The sequence below is a fragment of the Atractosteus spatula genome, chromosome 2 (assembly GCF_055471065.1).
Source record: "Atractosteus spatula isolate fAtrSpa1 chromosome 2, fAtrSpa1.hap1, whole genome shotgun sequence".
In the NCBI taxonomy this organism is placed as follows: Eukaryota; Metazoa; Chordata; class Actinopteri; order Semionotiformes; family Lepisosteidae; genus Atractosteus; species Atractosteus spatula.
In genome coordinates, this window is record NC_142707.1 from 11,590,272 (window position 1) to 11,608,330 (window position 18,059).

At 40.3% G+C, this 18,059-nt stretch overlaps 1 protein-coding gene across 9 annotated transcripts in view; it reads left to right on the forward strand.

Moving 5' to 3' along the window:
• The window catches only part of flna (filamin A, alpha (actin binding protein 280)), a 70,857-nt gene that overhangs the window by 13,486 nt on the left and 39,312 nt on the right, over positions 1 to 18,059 (forward strand). The window lies entirely within an intron of this gene.

Genomic DNA, 18,059 nt, shown 5'->3' on the forward strand with positions numbered 1-18,059 from the left:
CTTCCAGCTCAGTATTGAGAAAATCAACTTGCAAATTTAGTTTCCATGTGTGCGGGTGAGCCCAGGATTGCTCACCATTCCTATTTTTGAAGGAGGGGAAAAGTGGGTAGACCGCAGAACTTGGAAGGGTCTCAGTTTACTGTTGGAATTCTTTACAGGCAAGCGCCAAGAAATGAAAGGCACAGCTTTTTAATAACCTGGCTTGAGCCGTGGATCCTATACGGATAGGAAGATGTTTGATTTAAATGTGGTAAATTAGGAACACGTTCCCTAAAGACGAAAATCGTAATTAAGTCCATTTGAATTATGCAATCCAAAGGGGTCCCTCCCACTTTTTTTAAATAAAAGGACATCACGTGGTTTCTATTAAAGACACTTTTTACGTTCTTCAATACCTTAGGGACGATTTACGAGCAAAAGACAGCAGTTCTCAAAGGTGGGGTTGGCACAGTGTATACTGGGAAACGCTTAACAAGCATTCACACATGGGCTGGTTTCACACCATTACACTCTAGCACTGTGGACAAGAGATTCTTTAGAACAAGAGTTCACTACCTCTTTTCCATCTATGTAACAGATGTGAAGCACTGAAAACTGCAGCTTACATGTTTTTTTTTTTTAATTTGACTGCACAGAATGCGTTGTTCCCATGCAAATTGATAAGGGACTCTTGGTAAAATCCAGATTTCAAAATGTAATGCCTGGAGTGTGCACCATGAATAAAGATTTAAGCATTTTGCAGTCTCATTAGGTCACAGTGTAGACATCAGGAGAAGTATTTAACTCAATTGACTGTTCTTTGCAAATGAGCAACTATAACCGGCTTTCCCTTTTCGTCTTGAATAATGTTTCTGAGGTGAACTTGTAATTATAAGTACATCGGTTATATAAGTACATTGGACTACAAGTCTTGTAGAAGTGGGGCTACAACTGCCACACTGTGACGCACTGCATCTATCTATTAATGCATTGCATCTGTACCATTTCAAGGCTAAACATAGAAATACCGAGTTAGAAGACTAGTATTCCTTGAAATGATGAATGCTGTGCTAGGCATCTCCACAGCACTGTAAACTTAAATTGTAGCAACGTGGAGGTCTACTGCTGGAGTGGCAGTTCAGTTTGTATACCTAATTCCATTTTCTGCAGTTTATATGCAATATAGTGGTCAAATCTAAGAATGTTTTAATATACGATTCACCCCAAGGGTTAGTACTACAAGAAATGCAAGTGCACTTAAGTTTGATTGGGAGCTCCAGTCGTTTCCTTAGCTACAAAGAATTGTATAGTCTTTTCTCTGGCCCATGGAGTAGTGAGATGGATCCCGAATCATGAGTTTCAGCAAAATTTCTCACTGAGACAGTGCAAACCAGAGGCAGTGTGATGCCAACTATAAGTTGGATGTCAAAACTAGGCACTTGACTGTAGTTACTGTGTACCAGCATAAACCATGAAGCAGGATTTCAAGTTAACCTAATATAGAAGGGTTGTTGCATTTTTCACATGCTAACCATTTGACCTCTAATGTTTTCTTCCAATTGTGGTGTTTTATAGGTATAGTGCCAAAAAGTGATGCATGTTTGATTTGTGTGATTTAGATTAGATTAACAGGTTTCATTGAGGCAATGTCTAAACCAGGTGTTATTTGATCTTGTTTCAGATTTCTGGATATTTAAATTAATATTAAAATAGTGCTTTTAATTCCAAAGGAGCCCTGGCTACAATACTGTGATATTTATTTGAGAACTTCTGTGGAGGATAGTGCCCCTTTCAGTAGGGCTGCCTACTTAGTTCTTAGCTTCACAGTGAGACTAAAATGGTGTTGGGCCATTAGTTGAGTTGCTCTTAAAGGTGCAATGAAGTTTTTTTAAGTGCTGGGGATCACAATTAAGCATGGGAAGTGCTGCCAACCATGTAAGTTAAATTTAGTGTCCCCTGCCCCCTTCCCTGATATACAGACACATCCCTTCCTCTTTGCATTTTAAAATGCAAAGCCACAACAGAGCCCCACCTAACTGATCTGCAATGTTCTGTCTGCAGAACAGAAACTGGGTATATCTCATGTCTATCGGTGGACGTCTAAATTTTGAAAGACCAATGTGCAAGCAAATGGCAAATCTTTATTGATGTCTATTTAACTTCCAGCCTTGGCACTTGGTACTCATCTTGGTTTGCCTGTACCTTTCACTGAGAGAATTAAGGGTTTTGTGTTTTTTAAGTCCTACCACTTTAATTTCTGCCTTGGTTATTTGCCATTGGTGTGTGTTCTAAAACGTCACACAGCTCTTGAGGATTCTTGCCATTGAAACATGTTGGGGAGGCGTACAGACTGCTTCTTCAGTAGGCGTTTTCACTGCGACAGTCTCCATTAAACAGGCGCACATTACAGCAATTCGTTTTTGAAAGGTTTCAGGTCATAGCCAGTTATCATGGCAAATAAAACTGAAAAAGGAGAAACCCGGCTAGCACACAAGGTTTTAGCTGCGAGTGAGAAATTAAATGAAGGGGAAAAAAGCAGATGGTTCAAATTGCTCTTTTGAGGCCTCTTAAAGTTCTAGTGAGGAATGCTGAGAGACTGAAACTGCACACTGCAATTTGGCAAGCCATAGTGTGGTGATTAAGCAGTTCTTATTTATTTTTTTGTGATCCAGGCTGTTCCAAAACCTAATATGGGTTTGGGACCTTTAGCTCTACAGAACCCATTGACTTTTTGGACAGGAAATGACAGTAATGCTACAGGCTGTGTAATTTGAATCTGGTTTTATAAAAGTGTTCCCCAGCTGAGTTTGATGCCTGTGCTCTAGTTCTGTTCATGATGAGTTTTCCTGGGAGAGGGCTTCCTATCCAGATGCCTCTCGGTTGACAATTTACAAAACTAGCACATGTTAAAAGTTTTGGTTACCAGAGTACAAACCATCATTGAAACCTTGTCACAATAGTGTAATCGTAAATTATAACCATGGTTAATGTCTGTCTGGATGGCTACAAATAGTCTTGCTCAAGACTTGGCTTTTCCTCAAGTTTTAACTATGAATGTTGCAAAAGCCAATTCATTTAATAGGTTCTATGCTGTACTCCCTTAATTCTGTGTCAGAGAGTGCCTCCTATTCCTATCTGTGGATGTGCTTGCACTAACAGTCCTTAAGGTTTCTTGTCTGATAGAGAACTGATGGCACTTCTATTCTTCAGCTCACTTTTTAAACCAAGCTTGGTGTCGTAATCTAGGTTAGCTTTATTACTCTAAATCATTTACCTTGTAGATGTAGAAATTTTGGAAGAATGGGGAGCACTTTACATGAGACAAAAATTGACAGGACAACAAAGGTTGAGTATTCCTCTGTGTTCCTGGCCTCCGATTTGATCTTGAAATGGAAGGAATGAACTTGGTCAAACCTGTTTTCAGGAATCTGATTGAAAAGCCAGGAAAGTCTTAGAGCCACAGGGAACCAAGCACAGATCCTTGAGGCACACCAGTGTTCTTTCTAGTGGATTGATAGTCCTTTAGCCGGATTGTAACCTCAAATGAATTTCTGCTTCATCCGATTAGAAAATGGACCCCTGTACCATTGAACTTGGAAGTGCTCAATGTGAAGGGTAATGAGTCTTCTCCGGTTTTGTTAAACCATGTATAGAGTAGGTGTTAGCCTAGCCATGACCCCAGTTTTGAATGGGTTCCCTAATTCTCTGGAGAAAGCCCCCTAGCTACTTTCTGAATCCCCTTGTGTTGCCATGGTGATGGGTGAGAGATAAGAAAGAATGAGGTAGGCATCTAAATGGTGACATCCTTTGTAAAGGGAAAATTAAGGAAGTTCCCATGTGGGCGGCCTCTGGGAACAGGGCTGCCTCTGCAAAGGGAGATCCCCACCCCCACATCTTCCCCTGATGCATTGTTTTACAGTGACTTATGGACAGGTCTTGGAGCTTTTTACTCTTCCAATTGATACTGCTCTCCTGCCATAATTTTAGTCCCTGTTTTCCATCAGTTTTTAGCCCCTTAAAATTCTGCCTTTTACTGCCTGAAGCCTTTTCAGGTTTTGTACATATAGCTGGCATTTAGAATTAACTTGGCAATGTTTTCTACAAGAATTTCATGTGATCAAAGGAGATGAACAGCCTCAATCTGTCCTCTTTAACCACATTTTGAATAACTGTGTACGTGAGTGCAGTTTATTCCAGCTCCTGCTGTAGCCTGCCTTTAGGGCAGTACTTCTGGCCCAGCTTTTCTTGGCCTCTGTGCAGACATGAACGTGTTTTTGGAGCTGTAATTTTTGCAGAGCCAGCACATGCCGAACAAGCCACAATGGCGTATCTGAACGCTGTATTAGCAACCCATCCCCTGCTTATTGCTAAAAACCTCAACTTCTAGCACCACTGTGAAGGTTTTGGAGGGCTTGCATTAAGGTTTTCTCCCTCATACAGTGTGAAGGAATTTTATTCCTTTGTTGCTGAAGGCTGTATGATTCTACAACTCTCGTTTTGCCTATCTGCTAAGCTGCCGATAGTGTCCTCCGTCTTCCCCAACCATATGGGGAAGCATGGCGCAAAGCGCCATTCATTATTTTGTACCCTTCAGTCAAACCTTGTGCATGAAAACCTGTGAGATGGTGGGGAGCAAAGCAATAAGTCTTGAAGAATCCTAAAAGGAGCTCTAGACCTGTATGGCTTTAGTGTAGACTTTGATCTGTTTTTTTTTTTTTTAAACCAGTATGATAATCAGTCTCCTTTTGCTTGAGATGTATAATGTCTAGGCTGTGCAAACTTTGCTACTTTTCTGACAGTTTTGTATCTCTGTGTGCTGTGGAATTTGTGCTCTGTGTTTCAACAGGCTTTGCTTGCGAGGCAAGGCAGAGTGATGTTTAGCTAGAGGCTGGGCTGGAGCCTCCTCAGCTGAAAAACAGCCAAGTGTTTGAAAAGGGGTGGTTGTTTTTCTTTAGAGCTATACAGTAGCTGTTGATGACTTTTAAACTTTATTTATAGGAAAGAACTTGTAAATGAGATGGACATGAGTTTGAACATGTGCTCCATCAAGCATAAATCTTGTAGCTATAATCTTTTTGTGTGTATGTAGCATTTTTCTACCAAACTCCAGTACAGTATGTTTGCTAAGGAATGATGTTGCTTGATATTGACGGGAGTTCTCTGACATTAAAAGATGATGCTGTAAACGGGTTCAAATGTTCCTGCATGTTAGTCCAGGTCTGTAATTTCTGTTGTGCTTTGGTGGAAAAAGGAAGTTTCAAGTTTTTTAGCCTTGAAGTGAAAATTGGAAATGGCCTACTTTTAGGAGGAAGGTACACTGACTGGTGTCAAAGTACAGTATAATTAGAGTTGAGTAATGGATCTGCTTGTGCAATTGTGGTCTAATACCATCTCTGGGTGTGTCAGGAACCTTTTCTGAAAGGTTGTGCCCCTTTTCCCATGTGCTAATAACCATCTTCCTGTAAAGCTACTTTGATTTGCATCATTCCATGCTACCAATTTCACTAATTATGTGGAGCTTCTCCAGAGCGGCTCATTTAGTGGGGGGGGCCTCTACTTAGCCAGTTTCAGACTTGCAATCCAGAGATTTGTGGCTGGTTGAAACAGGCTAGCCTTGCACTAGTGCTCATTGAGGTTGGTTCAGGATGAAGTGATTCTGTTTCTGGGGCTTGGCCTTTTTGTTTTGCCTGTCCACTTGACCAACTTTTCTCTTTAAATTCTTCTAGGAGTCATGGATTTAAATGTATGTGAGGGTGTTGTGACTGAGACGCAAAGTTCATTGCTAAAAATTCCCAGGTTTATTAAAAATGCTCTCTGGATGTTTATGGAGACGTGCATTTGAATTGGGATTCAGTTGTACTTGATAAACTTTGAGGGCGTTGGCAATTGCTCCACACAGCATTTTGATTGCGATATTGAGACAAGACTGTTCAGTTAGCTGACAAGCTGAAATTTGAGATCTTGTGTAAGTGAGTGAGTGCCTGGTTCCCAAACCATGTCTTGACGTGATCTTTCCAGGACTAGAGACTTGGAACAAAAAGCCAGGCATCATGATGACTATTCTGCCCTTATATCGGCTACAGTTCCGTAATCACTCCTTCTGGAACATTCCTATGCTTTGTATGCATCTCCAGAGCAGAAGAATCCAATTTATAAAGTCAAATGAAATAATTTTCCCAGATTGTCAGGGCAACATGTGCCATTTTGGGAATTTAAAGTTGGTTGTCTCCTGTTTCTGAACATGTTGGAGAGCTCAACACCAGTATTTTATCGTAAATGCTCTTATACAACGTTCTGTTCAGATATTTCCCATATGCTAGCTGCACAAACATTTTTTTTTCTTCTCAGTAAAGCATTGGCATGAGTTTTCCCCTTTTGTCATTTCTTCCAGTTCAGCTGTTGATGCTTTTTATTGGTTATTGTTGGAGCAGGCAGCTTTCAAATCAATAAAAATACAAGGAGGGGGAAAGGCAGTCATGCAGGTTTTTTTTTTAGTGATACAGGGAATTGTACATGCATTTCATGGCTTCTTTTGTAACTCGGTCTGTGATCTTTAATCATTATCCTCTTAACCGGGAGTTGAATGTATTCTAAAATGGCTGTAAGACTCTTGTAGTTTTAACTATATGTGGTATCACATGCTTGTACATATAAGTGTAGTTCATGCTTTATCCCTACTGTACCTGCACGTGTATGTCTGTGGAAGTTGGCAAGTGTGAAAAGACCTGTGCTGGATAACTTGGCTTGCACATCTTGCGACCTGGGATAGTTGAACATGCTGTGCGACTTGCCTTTCTGCAATAGTACTGGAAAGAATTCAGATTCTCCATCCACACTTTAAATGCTATAGGAGTTCCTTTTAGCTCTTCCAAAAAAGTAACCACCTGTCATCCAGACTTCTTTGCTGGTTTTTATGTAACCTAAAGACTAGCATTTTATAAAAGTCTTCTGCTTCCCTGCCAAACTGTTACTTCGTGTGCAAGTGACACTAGCACTATGCCTCTGCTCTCCTGAGCTGACAGAATTGACTAATCTTGAATTCCTAGGAATTGTTCAATATTGGAATACAGTAGACCTGACAGATGTTTGCATGGGGATTCCAACCCTCTACTTTTGTTATTCTTGCTCCAGGAAGTCAGGATATCCTCACTGGAACAATATGAAGTGGGGAAGGCCGGAATTTCTAAACGCTCTAGGGGATTTGCAAGAACTCTTGAGTTCTAGTAGTGGTGGGGAGCCTTTGGGAAGAGAGGAATTGTAATTAGTGAGTGCAGAGCACCGGAAATATCTTGCTAGTTTTCAGCCATAGAAAAGCAGAGTGGGGATGAGGAATCTACTGTAATTGGATGGAAGATTCCATTTGGCATTTGGCCATGTTGGCGTCGCACATTTGCAGCATGCCACTGTGCTACTCAGCATCTTATTGTTGACTGGAAAGTTAGTTATCCTTTTGCCATGCTTTCCTGTTGTGCTGTTTTTGATTGCTGTATACCTGGTTACATGACCTTGTGGAGATTTTTGTTCACTTTTCGTAACAACTGATTATTGCAAGCAAGTTCCTCAAGGCTAAATGGATGGGGGGTGGTTATACAGCAGTCATAACCCTATGTGTTAAGTGCATGAGACATGGTGTGCTGTAAAACAATGGAATCATCTAGAACATGGATTTGGCAAAGGTCTGTTTTTACGATGATAAATGCAGCAGGATTTACGCGTACTGGTCGTGCTCTCTTCTACTGTAGATATTGCGCTTGATTTTTTTCATTACTTTGTGTTCCTTAATTTTTTTTGCCTTCACATTTGCATTTTCAGTCGCTCCAGTTTGAAGGGCTTGATTTCTCTGTTCAGGTTCACTGCAGTGGTTAAGAGTACTGGTCAGTTACGGACAGTTTGAAGACCTTTTATAGCGGAGTTGGGAGTTATTTATTCAAATGTAATGAACCTTAAAAAAAATCAAATGAAGGGGGGATTTCTGATAGAGGAAGAATCTTTTGGCTCTTAATTTTTTTTTGTGCTTTGTGGTTTTTCTAGACTGTCTGGGTGGAGGTTTTTTGCTTTCGTTGGTTTTAGTATGAACAAAAACCTTAGCTGCCTCACCGCACGTTTTTGAAGAGCTGAACCAGCTGCATCACGTGGGTAGGAGCTTTTCTAACCACTGGCACGCGAACTGGCAGGACATGGGTAGATTTATTAGCGTTCATTTTTTTTAGCTGTTTTTCTTGTAAGAGTGGCTGGTAATTTAAGGTGAGGGATCGGCTGGTAAGCCAGTCATTCGTAGGTGAGGGGAATAGGCAAGGCACAAAACTTGCATCATTCTGACCCTTTCTTAGTTTGCCTTATCCACTCTGAAAAACTTTTCAGATTTAAAATGCTTCGTGAGATTTAGTGAATACTTTTCAAAGTACAGATCTTAAACTACCTGAAAAATCTGGGACTTTTCAAAATTATTAGATGCATTCAAAACAAGGTAATCTTGATCATTATCTGATCTTCAGCTATTTTTTTTGAAGGTAAGTGGCAAAGGTGCAGTTTTGTCTGACACTTTTATATTTACATCAAAGGAGCTGTTTTCCATCTGTGCTTTCCTGTTAGATTTCTACTACTTGCACATCCTGTTTTGTCAATTCAATGTGATTTCCCCCCCCACTATGCATAGGTTTGTCCCTAGTGCACGTTGTTTTAGCAACATTTCCTTAGTGTAATTAAAGGAAAACATTTGTCCCTCTTCTACTTCGCCTCTATACTTAAACCCTGAGAATTTGTCAAATGCAGGTTTAGATTTGCTATGACTCGGTGCTACCCCTCGGATATTAAGTAAGGTGGAGTCTGCTCAGTACTGGAGAATTTTGCTGCTGTAAATGGAGTTGGTAGACTAGTTGGTGACAGTCTTTCCACTGGACCAGAATCTCGAAATCCAGTGCCCTAGGATGGGTTACTTTTCAGATGAGCTGTGCAGCTGAGGTCTTGCCTACTTATTTACTGAAAGATTTCTTGGTATCAACACCAGAGTCTTGGTTACATTCTGCTCAGGTCTGTGTACTTTCCACACTTTGATTGCTAAAGCATTTTCTCATGATCCATGTAGTATGGCTGTTGGCCCGTAATGGTGGCTGTCACCCAGGTAGGTGCTGTCCTTCATTTGGTGGGGATAAGGGCCCCTCATGAGCATAAAGCAAGTGGGATCCAGTGGGCTAAAAGGTGCTATATAAGCAAAAAAATCCAAAGATGGAAAAAAACTTTAGAGAAAGCTAAGATCTGCTACTTCTAAAGTATTGAGTGTAAAAGTGCTGTTTTAAATTTTCAGCTTTAGAAGTTTGCTAGGGGCACAATTACTGTATCACCGGGACATTTTCTGTTGGTTTCAGCAAACTAAAGGGATGGAGAACCCCATGCAAACGCTATTTTTGTCACATTTTAAACTTTTAAATGTTTTTGTTAATTTAGATTTTCAAGGTAGTACAATAACCATTTTTTATTGGCATAAGAGGATGAATGTGCAGTACAGAGCTATGCGCAACCAATGTAATAGGCCACAAGCACTGATGTGCAACTGAAATGACATTCACTGTATGGAATAATAGTATGCCATTTGAAACTTTGGTTATACAGGCAGATGGTTTGCAGAGTTCTGTGAGTTTGCCAAGGGGCAATTTCAGAAGGGGGAAAAATTATTCAGCCACATCCTGTACATAGTGGCCTGTAGATGGAATTTTTTTCTGAACACTGGCAGGGTGTTTGGGGTGTCTTGCTAGCTTCTTCCTGGTCATCTTGGAACGTTGCTGGGGAAGAGGCATTGAGAGGACAGGCTTCATAAAAAAGCAGATAAATTCTCGGCATGCTTTGTGGCCTGCATTAAATCAAAACTTCAGCTCAAAAATGACGAACTGGAAGCTTGACTCTGCTGCAGTTCGACTGAAATGTGAAGCCTTTGCAAGTAAAAGAATACTGCAGTGGATCTATTTGCAATAGGCAGGTGGATGCTTTTTTGTTCCAGCCGAGCTCTGTGCAGTCCAGTTTGATTTACTTAATTGGGTCTTTTACCTCTTTAAAAGATGTGGATCTTGCATCCGTTCCTTGCAAATGTACTTTTCTTATAACTCGCAAATGTTAAGTTGATCCAGGTACTTGAATTAGCTGAAAGTAATATAAAAGTATGTAATTGGTTTAGCCCAATTGACATGGAGCATGGTTAGAATAGCCAGAAGAGAGGACAGATCAAATACAAATCTGCGAGTAGCAAATTATAAAGCCATAGCCTTACTTTGAGTAGAAGCAATAAGCCTCGGGAAAGGTCAGCCTCCACCCCAGTTACAAGTTCAGCACTTCACGTTTTTTGTGGGTTTCCACTGTGGAAATGCTGAGCAAAGTCTGCTTTTTAAAATGGGCCAATTTGATAAATCAATCCATTAATACCTACTCATGAGGAAAAAGTGCTGGTTATGCTTATCTCTGCTGCATGATAAGCCTGTTATTTGCCACTGTTACTGTATATAACATGCTTAATGTTGGCAATTGTCCATGTCCAATGCAGTTCAGTCAGTACAGTGCATGGCTCAAGTCTTGAGTACTTCCATGTAGATGGTTTTTACAACAAGGTTCCTTTTCTAAGATGCTCTAAATCTTGCATCTGGTAAAAAGCTAACTTCAGTTTTCTAGGTCAATGACCTATTGCAAGAAATACATTTTTGTAGTCAAAGCAGATTGGATTAGAACTCCAGGGAGTCTAGTCTTTTATGCTTATCTGTTATTTAGCCTAATCATAGATAATTACTCATTGCAGCTCTTTCAGGTATGTTTTTTTTTTATATTCTGTTAGGGCCCCAGTACTGTAAGCTATAGCTTCATGGTTTTCCTTTGGCTACCATGATTTGGATGTGGTGGAACATGGAGACAAAGACCATTGCATAAGCTCAAATATCCACAAAATATATTTATGGCATTTAAAATGACCTGGGACTAGATTTTTTTTTTTGATGCGGTTTTGGTGCGTCACTGCTCTAGACTCCATAACCTGTAGTTCTCCGTGCAGTGAGCTTGAACAATACCATCAGGAGACCCAAGCATAATGGTTTTGTACAATAGGACTCCTTTAAAAAGTGCCTCTGGAAAAAGTTGCCACTCATGGAAAATCTTAAGACTTTTAACAAACATACAGTACAAAACCAACAGATGGTGAATGAACAAAAAGCTGGAGCTTGCTTATAGTTTTGTCAAGAATAGCCATTTTCTGATGGAAATAATCACCATTTGTGTACAAAGCTTTTTCAGAACGTTCAAGAAAGGGACCACAGATCCTATGGAATCACTCTACAGTTGGCAATTTTCATTCTGACAGAACATTAAACTTTGTAAGCAAATTCAGATATGGGGGGAATGCATAAAAATGTTAATTAGTAGGGCCCACTATGAAAGTAATGGCCTAGTAGCAGATGTAGCCACATTAGATGTAGTATATCTGCTTTGCACCAGGCTACAAACTGCTTCTGGGATTCGGTCCCATTCCTTTTGTAGAGCCTTGACCTACATGTGCTTGGTTACTGGACTGTACCCTAGCGTCGCATCCCACAGATGTTCAGTGGTCCTCACTACTGAATTGATTATAATCGTTAAGCGAGCAGGATGAATGCGCGATGCCATACTAGATTGCCACATGGATGAGGCCAGAGAAAGGGCAACTGTTGAAGTACTGGGGCTTCACTGTTGGCAACTTGACTACATGGCCCTACAAATACTCCAGCTGAATGTCTGAACTAACTGTAGGCACTACTGCTCTGGCTGTCACTCTTGGACTGCCTTTATTAATTGGTCTGTTAAACTGTGAGTGGATCACTTTTCACATGTCATGCTTCCAGACATTCATCAGAGTGGTCTACACAAAATCTTGATTCATCACTAACAAAACTTGCCTCCATGGCCAGTGCGTTCACCTGACATGACATAGTTCAGATTCCAACTTACCGGTGCTACATAGTGTTCTTGATAAGTAGGGTGCGTTTGTTTTTGTTTTTTACCAGCTTGAGATTTAGCAGATTAAATTCCCTACATCACCTGTGCCCAGTCTTGCCAATATGATTGAGTTCTTATCAAAAAGTGTACTACCGACCATTGTAAGTGGTGAATCAAACCAGAGGGGATCCCCAAAAAAAGCATAATTTTCTGAAATTCTTATATAGTGGATTGTATTCTAATTTACAATTATATCAATCCCGAGGTACGTATTATGCACAGAAATGGAGCCGAAAGCCCTTGGTTGCCTGATCTTGCCCTCTCATGCAGGGCCTGATGCAGAACTTTATCTGTAACAAATGTCATGTAAGAACTGGCAAGCTACTTTTTTTTTCCTTGTGAGGGTGGAGCAGGATTTAAAATGAGATCAGTGTTTAGATCAAAGCCTTTTATTTTCATCTAGCTGGTAAATTCAGGTTGGCTACAGAATGTTTCTCACGAGATGACTGAGCAACATTTCAAAAGTGTATTTAAAGAATTGTAACGTTTTCCTATATCAAGCCAAGTTTGTCAGTACTGCATATCCATAACAATCTCATTAAATGTTTTTTTTGTAGCTGAATGTTTGTAAGAACTTGAATCTTGTAGCCAAATATTTCAAGGCCAGTTGATCAGCAAGTTCATAGTTCTTTCCTTTGAATTGCTTCGTTTCTTTGTACCTCACAGATTAAGAGGGGTGGAGGGAAGTATTGTGGATCACCAGTGTTAGTGACCTCATAGTGCATGATGTGCACATAGCAAAACCTTACATAGCTTTTTTTTTTTTGCCATTCCTTTTCCCTTTCTCCTCCTCTTGAAATTGGAAACCTCAGTGGTGGGGATTTTTTTTTTTGCCTGCCAGGATTAAGTTCGCTTCTGTCCTTTTATGGCTAAAAAATCAAGGGAACTTTCAGCTTGTGAGTAAGAGCAGGAGGGAGGGCTGCTTGCTGATGCCTATGAGGTGGTGGGGGGGGGGGGGGGAGGCTGGGGGTTAGGGAGGTGGAGGAGGAAGTCTTGGTTTGCTAGGACAGTACATCCCCTAGATCACACTTTGTGGCTTGTTGTTCAACAGTACAATATACTGGTTAGTGCATGCTTGGAGATTTTCTTCTGCACATTTCTCCATGTAGCTTCGAATAGATCTGTTGGGAAGGGGATAAATGTTTTTCTAGAATAAGCTGTAAGAGGTGCAAAGAATTATCCTGAACTTCCAAGGGCTGCAGAGGAGGCTACTATTGTATAACTGGGGGGGGGAGGAATTGAATAGCCATCTGCTCTAAATGAGTTCTTTTGGAAAGATTTGCATCTCGTTGCAGGTGTGTACTGAGGTCGTTTTTGTTAAAATCAAACTTCTTTAGTTGCCTTATGTTCCCATCTTCAAGTGAGTACAGTACAGCAGAAAAGCTGTTATAAACTGATCGCAATCGGAGCAGTGGGTGTGTCAAGTATTTGAAAGTGTTATTGCTGATGGGGCAGGATTTCTTCCTCTTGTTTAGAGACGTTCGTGATTGTAATAGGTGCAAATTCATCTTTTTTTTTTTTTAGACATTTGGGTTGCACACGTTTTTGGCACTTGGTTAACTTGCCTTTACCTACCTACCCAAAATCGCAATGAAGAAAAAGTTTTCTAATGATTACTCCAAAGTGCGCACAAGATGGAACGCAGCAGTGCTTACTCCCCCACCCATACCATATCGGCAACATCTGGAAGGTGCGATAACTCAAACGTGTTAAAGAGGTAACAAGTTCATCAAAGTACAGTGTAGGCTTCAAGGAGGTGGCATATACGACCTTTTTGTACAGAGAAATGCTGTAGAGAAGACCTTGTTGGCAGAAGTTGTAGGGTAACTGCAGAATGAAACACAATCATTTGTGTCTCTGGGTTCTGCTGTCTGTTGAAAATGGTCATGTATGGTATGTGGGAAGGAGTCTAAGCCTGAAAGCATCTTGTGGTCACATCTGCAGTTCTGCCGTGCACACAACTTCCATTTGCATGGTCTGAGGGTTTCTGCTCACAGTCCAAAGTCTCTATGCTGGAAGCAAAGTGGAAATGATAAAAGGAGTGAGAATCAGTGTCCCTTTAAAACTACTCAGTCTTAAGCAATGTGCTATTTCAGGGCTGCTCAGAATTCATCTTCTGTAATCAGACCTGGAGTTGTAAAAAAAGCATGATTTTGCAATATATTTTTAACTTCTGGGATGGAGATGAGTCACTGCTCAGACATGTGACCCCTGCTGATCTCTTCCTGTACTGGGAGTTATTTTTTTGGGGAATTTTTTAGGAAACTGGACAGGAGGGCAAAATAACTGACCATATATGACCATAAGGTTCAATGTAGAAATACCTTTTGCTCTACATGGTTAAGTGCTTTCTAGTGTTGAGGGAATATTTGGGGGTTCTATTTAACACATCTTGTTCACCCTTTCTGTACCTGAATTCCTTAACTTAAAACATTTGGTTCTCTATTTTAGTGGCATTTGGGAAGGGTACTATTCATTTCTCTTAAAATGAATACAATAATGAATGGAAATATACAGTCTGTGAAGAATGCTCTTAGAAATATTCCACAGCTGTTAGACATATGTTTTAAAATGCAGCATATTGAACTGCAGTGATTGTGTGTGTGGGGGGGGGGGGGGTGGAATTCTGGATTTTTTTCCCCCAGTTCTCATGAGTCACTGTTCCATGCAATGTCTGTTTTCTGCCTAGTGCAGTCACATAACTTTTTAATGCAGCTTCTGGAGTTGTGCAGTGGACGTTCCTCACTTCTACTTTTCATGAGGTACCATGTAGTCTTTCTGTGCATGCAAACAACATTCTAAATGAAATATTGAATGCAAACATTGCCAGTTGTCATTTAATCCTGGCATTCTTCTTTGTGGTCTTCTAACAAGATGTGGCCAACAGTCCATCTTTTTCTGCCCATGTAGGGTGTAAGAAATTTAAGCTATTTACTGCACTTGTATATAGTCTCTGTACTAGGAGGCCCATGGAGCTCTGCTTGCATCAACCTGTGACTAGTAATCGCAGTAAAAATTGTGAACAATGCAGCACCTTAAACTGCTTCTTGTTAATCAAAAATGTTCCTATAATCAACTATGTATGCTCCACTTAATGGTATTTTTGTGAAATGGGTAAAAACAGTTAGCTCCATCTGTAGAGCAGTAATACTGTTCTTTGCCCTTCTAGTTTTTTTGTTCTGGCTTTTGTGGAATTTCTTTGTGAGCTGGCTTCATGTCATAACGGGAGAGGATGAGTTGGCCATGGAATGAATGTTGCAGCACAAAAGGAATTGCTGATTAGATGACATACAGGCCTAGTCCTGTACTTAATGGGCCTGGAACCTTAACCCCCACCCCTGCAACAGTTCCAAAAAGTTTGTTGACTTTAGAGCAGGAACCGCCCTGTTACTATGGAAACAACATTGCCATCTACTGTGCCGCCTCGGCATTTAAGCTTTGCTCTGGTGAACAGGCCTTTCCCCAATTTGTCTCTCTCCAGAATGTTAGCACTAACAAAAGGGTGGAATGTGTCTTGTGGTTTAATTGTGTGCCTCCTTGTGAAGAAATGTCCCTTCCAGGCATTTGAAATCGACAGTCAGCTTTTTTCTTTTATATCTTTCAGTCTGCTTTTGTCTTCTCAAAAGAGATTTTATTTGTGTCTTGTTAATCATGTGGAAACAATACAGTTCGATTTCGAGTCTGTATATTTAAATTGTTGCATGTCTTCACACCCCAAGATCTTATTGAAAACCAAGCCAGTAACGCAATCAATTTCAATTTGTCATCTGGTGGTGTTTTTTTTTGGCCCATCATGCTCATTTGGTTGCTGGAGGCTTATTGATCTCTGGTTCTATGGATGCTTTTTGAAGCATCCTGGTGTCTGAACAAACTGCATTATAGAAATCCAGTCCACAAAAGTACTATTCTTGTTCTAAACTCATCCTTAAAATCAACAGATTAAATACAACTTCTTAAAGGACAAAGCAACGCATGCTATAGGTTTTAATGATTGAAATCTAATGTTGGCTTAAGTGCACTAAATTCAGTCTTTTCAGTGTTCCTTCTGTTAAGTCGACATGATTTTTTTTTAGGATTGCATTTTAGTTAGCCCTGTTATCCGTTGATCTATTTTACAGTAAATCATTGGTTCCCTCCATAGCAGAGAAGCGGCATTCTTTGTGGTATAAAATTTTAGCAGTCCGAGTTTAAGACCCCACCCTCTTGTAGTACCAGGTTGTCACTGGTGTTGGGGGCGGATAAGGACAAATCTGTGGCTTATTTTTTGCACATGTAGTTAATGCTATCAGGCATGCAGGGATGCTTTCTAAGTAAGGCTTCTTGTACTTTTTTTGCTGTAATGGAAGAATTGACCACAAACCAGTGAATTGTGTAGGAGTATGACAGCAAGGCCTATTGTTAGTTTATCATCTAGGATATTTCCCAGCTTTCCTTTTTGCCTTTTAATGTCCCTTGACAGGCCCCAGAACCCGAGATAACGGGTGGCCTGTTCTTTATCAAGACTTTGATCTTGGCTTTTAAGAGATTCCCAGGTGCCAAGTTCTGATCTCTCAGGTATGGAACTCGATGTGCTCGCACAGAGGTGAACAAACTGACTTTGTATGGGTGGTGTTTATTCCTTTTTTTAAAACCTGCTTTTACCTCTTTTCCCTTTGTTTTTCATTAAGTCTATTCTTAACAGTGTTTTTTTTTATCATTCCAAGCTGTTTTTAACTTGAAGTGAAAGCAAGCAAGTGTGCTCAACTGAAGACTGCCTACTGTGTGCAGGCTGCTAGTGTGGGGTTTAATTGCCTCAAAGGGAGGAGAAGTTTATCGACAGTAGGGGTCTGTGGTCTAGAATGATGGGACTTATGCTTGGAGACCTAGTCATCCATTTATTTTTAGTGTTTTTTTTTTCCTGGCAAGGGTCCCTAACCCCAAAACACCATTCTCTAATTAGTTTGTTGTAACAGAAGGTTCTTCCTCCTATTGTTATATATTGCCCAAAGCTAAAGAATCTCCAAGTACTGAATTCCTGCCTTTTAGTGACTTCTAAACTTTCTACATATTCTTAGTATTTGTGCTGTATGTACCTTTTTTTGTTTGAATAAACATTTGTGCAAGAAAAAGCCTTCTTAAGTCAAACCCAAACCTGAGGGAAGTGTAGTTAGAAAAGTGTCATGCAGTGTCAGTGTTCTTTTTACACCATGATTTGCTTTGAACAGTTTTTTTTTATAGCAATTGTTTTATTGCAGCCACAAGCAAAAGCCTCAGAACAGCCTACAGTAAATGACATCGGAAACATGCTCGGCAAGAGAGACTCTAAACTTATCAAGTCATATTGCATCGTGCAAAAGATATGTGGTGTGCCTAGGGATTTTACAATGACGCAGCCTCTTGTTTCTGGGTGGGGCAGGATGGGTGTTGTAGCCAGAATTAAGAAATGTGAGAATGTATGCTTAGAATCCAACACGTTATTTATGATGTGATGTGGCTTGGTCTCATAAGGGTAGCTGCAGGATTCCTAATGTCTGAGCTCTCTGAAGCTATTTTGTATGTTGGTAGTCTTTAACAAGAGTTTACAGTACTATAACGTCTGTTCAGGAATCTCAAATCTTGGTCCTGGAGGGTCATTTTAACAGGTATCTTTTAAAGTTCATGTAGTGCTGGTAAATTAGGCTAAGCCAATAACTTCATTCAGATAACTGTCTAGCTGGGTTCTTAACATGCAAGTGAGTTGGCCTTCCAGGACCAGAACTGGAGATCCATGAGTTAGTTGGTCTGTAATGAGAATTTGTTCCCAATCTTTCAGTGTGGCTGACATTGCAATATTGGAATAGTATTGATATGTTAGTCAATAGGTACAATTCTCTATATCGCATTGCGAGTACAAAATGTGGCTTTGCTTGACCTATTGAACAGGCCTGTGATGTAACGTCTGCATTTGTTACACTATAACAGCCATGTGTGGAGTCAAACTTGGAGCAAGTGTATAAATATAAGCTGCTGGTTATTGGTCTAATTTGAAATGTTCTCTAGATGAGACATGATTTAATTTTCTATTTTTTCCCCGACAAAGTGATTAACTTTATTTA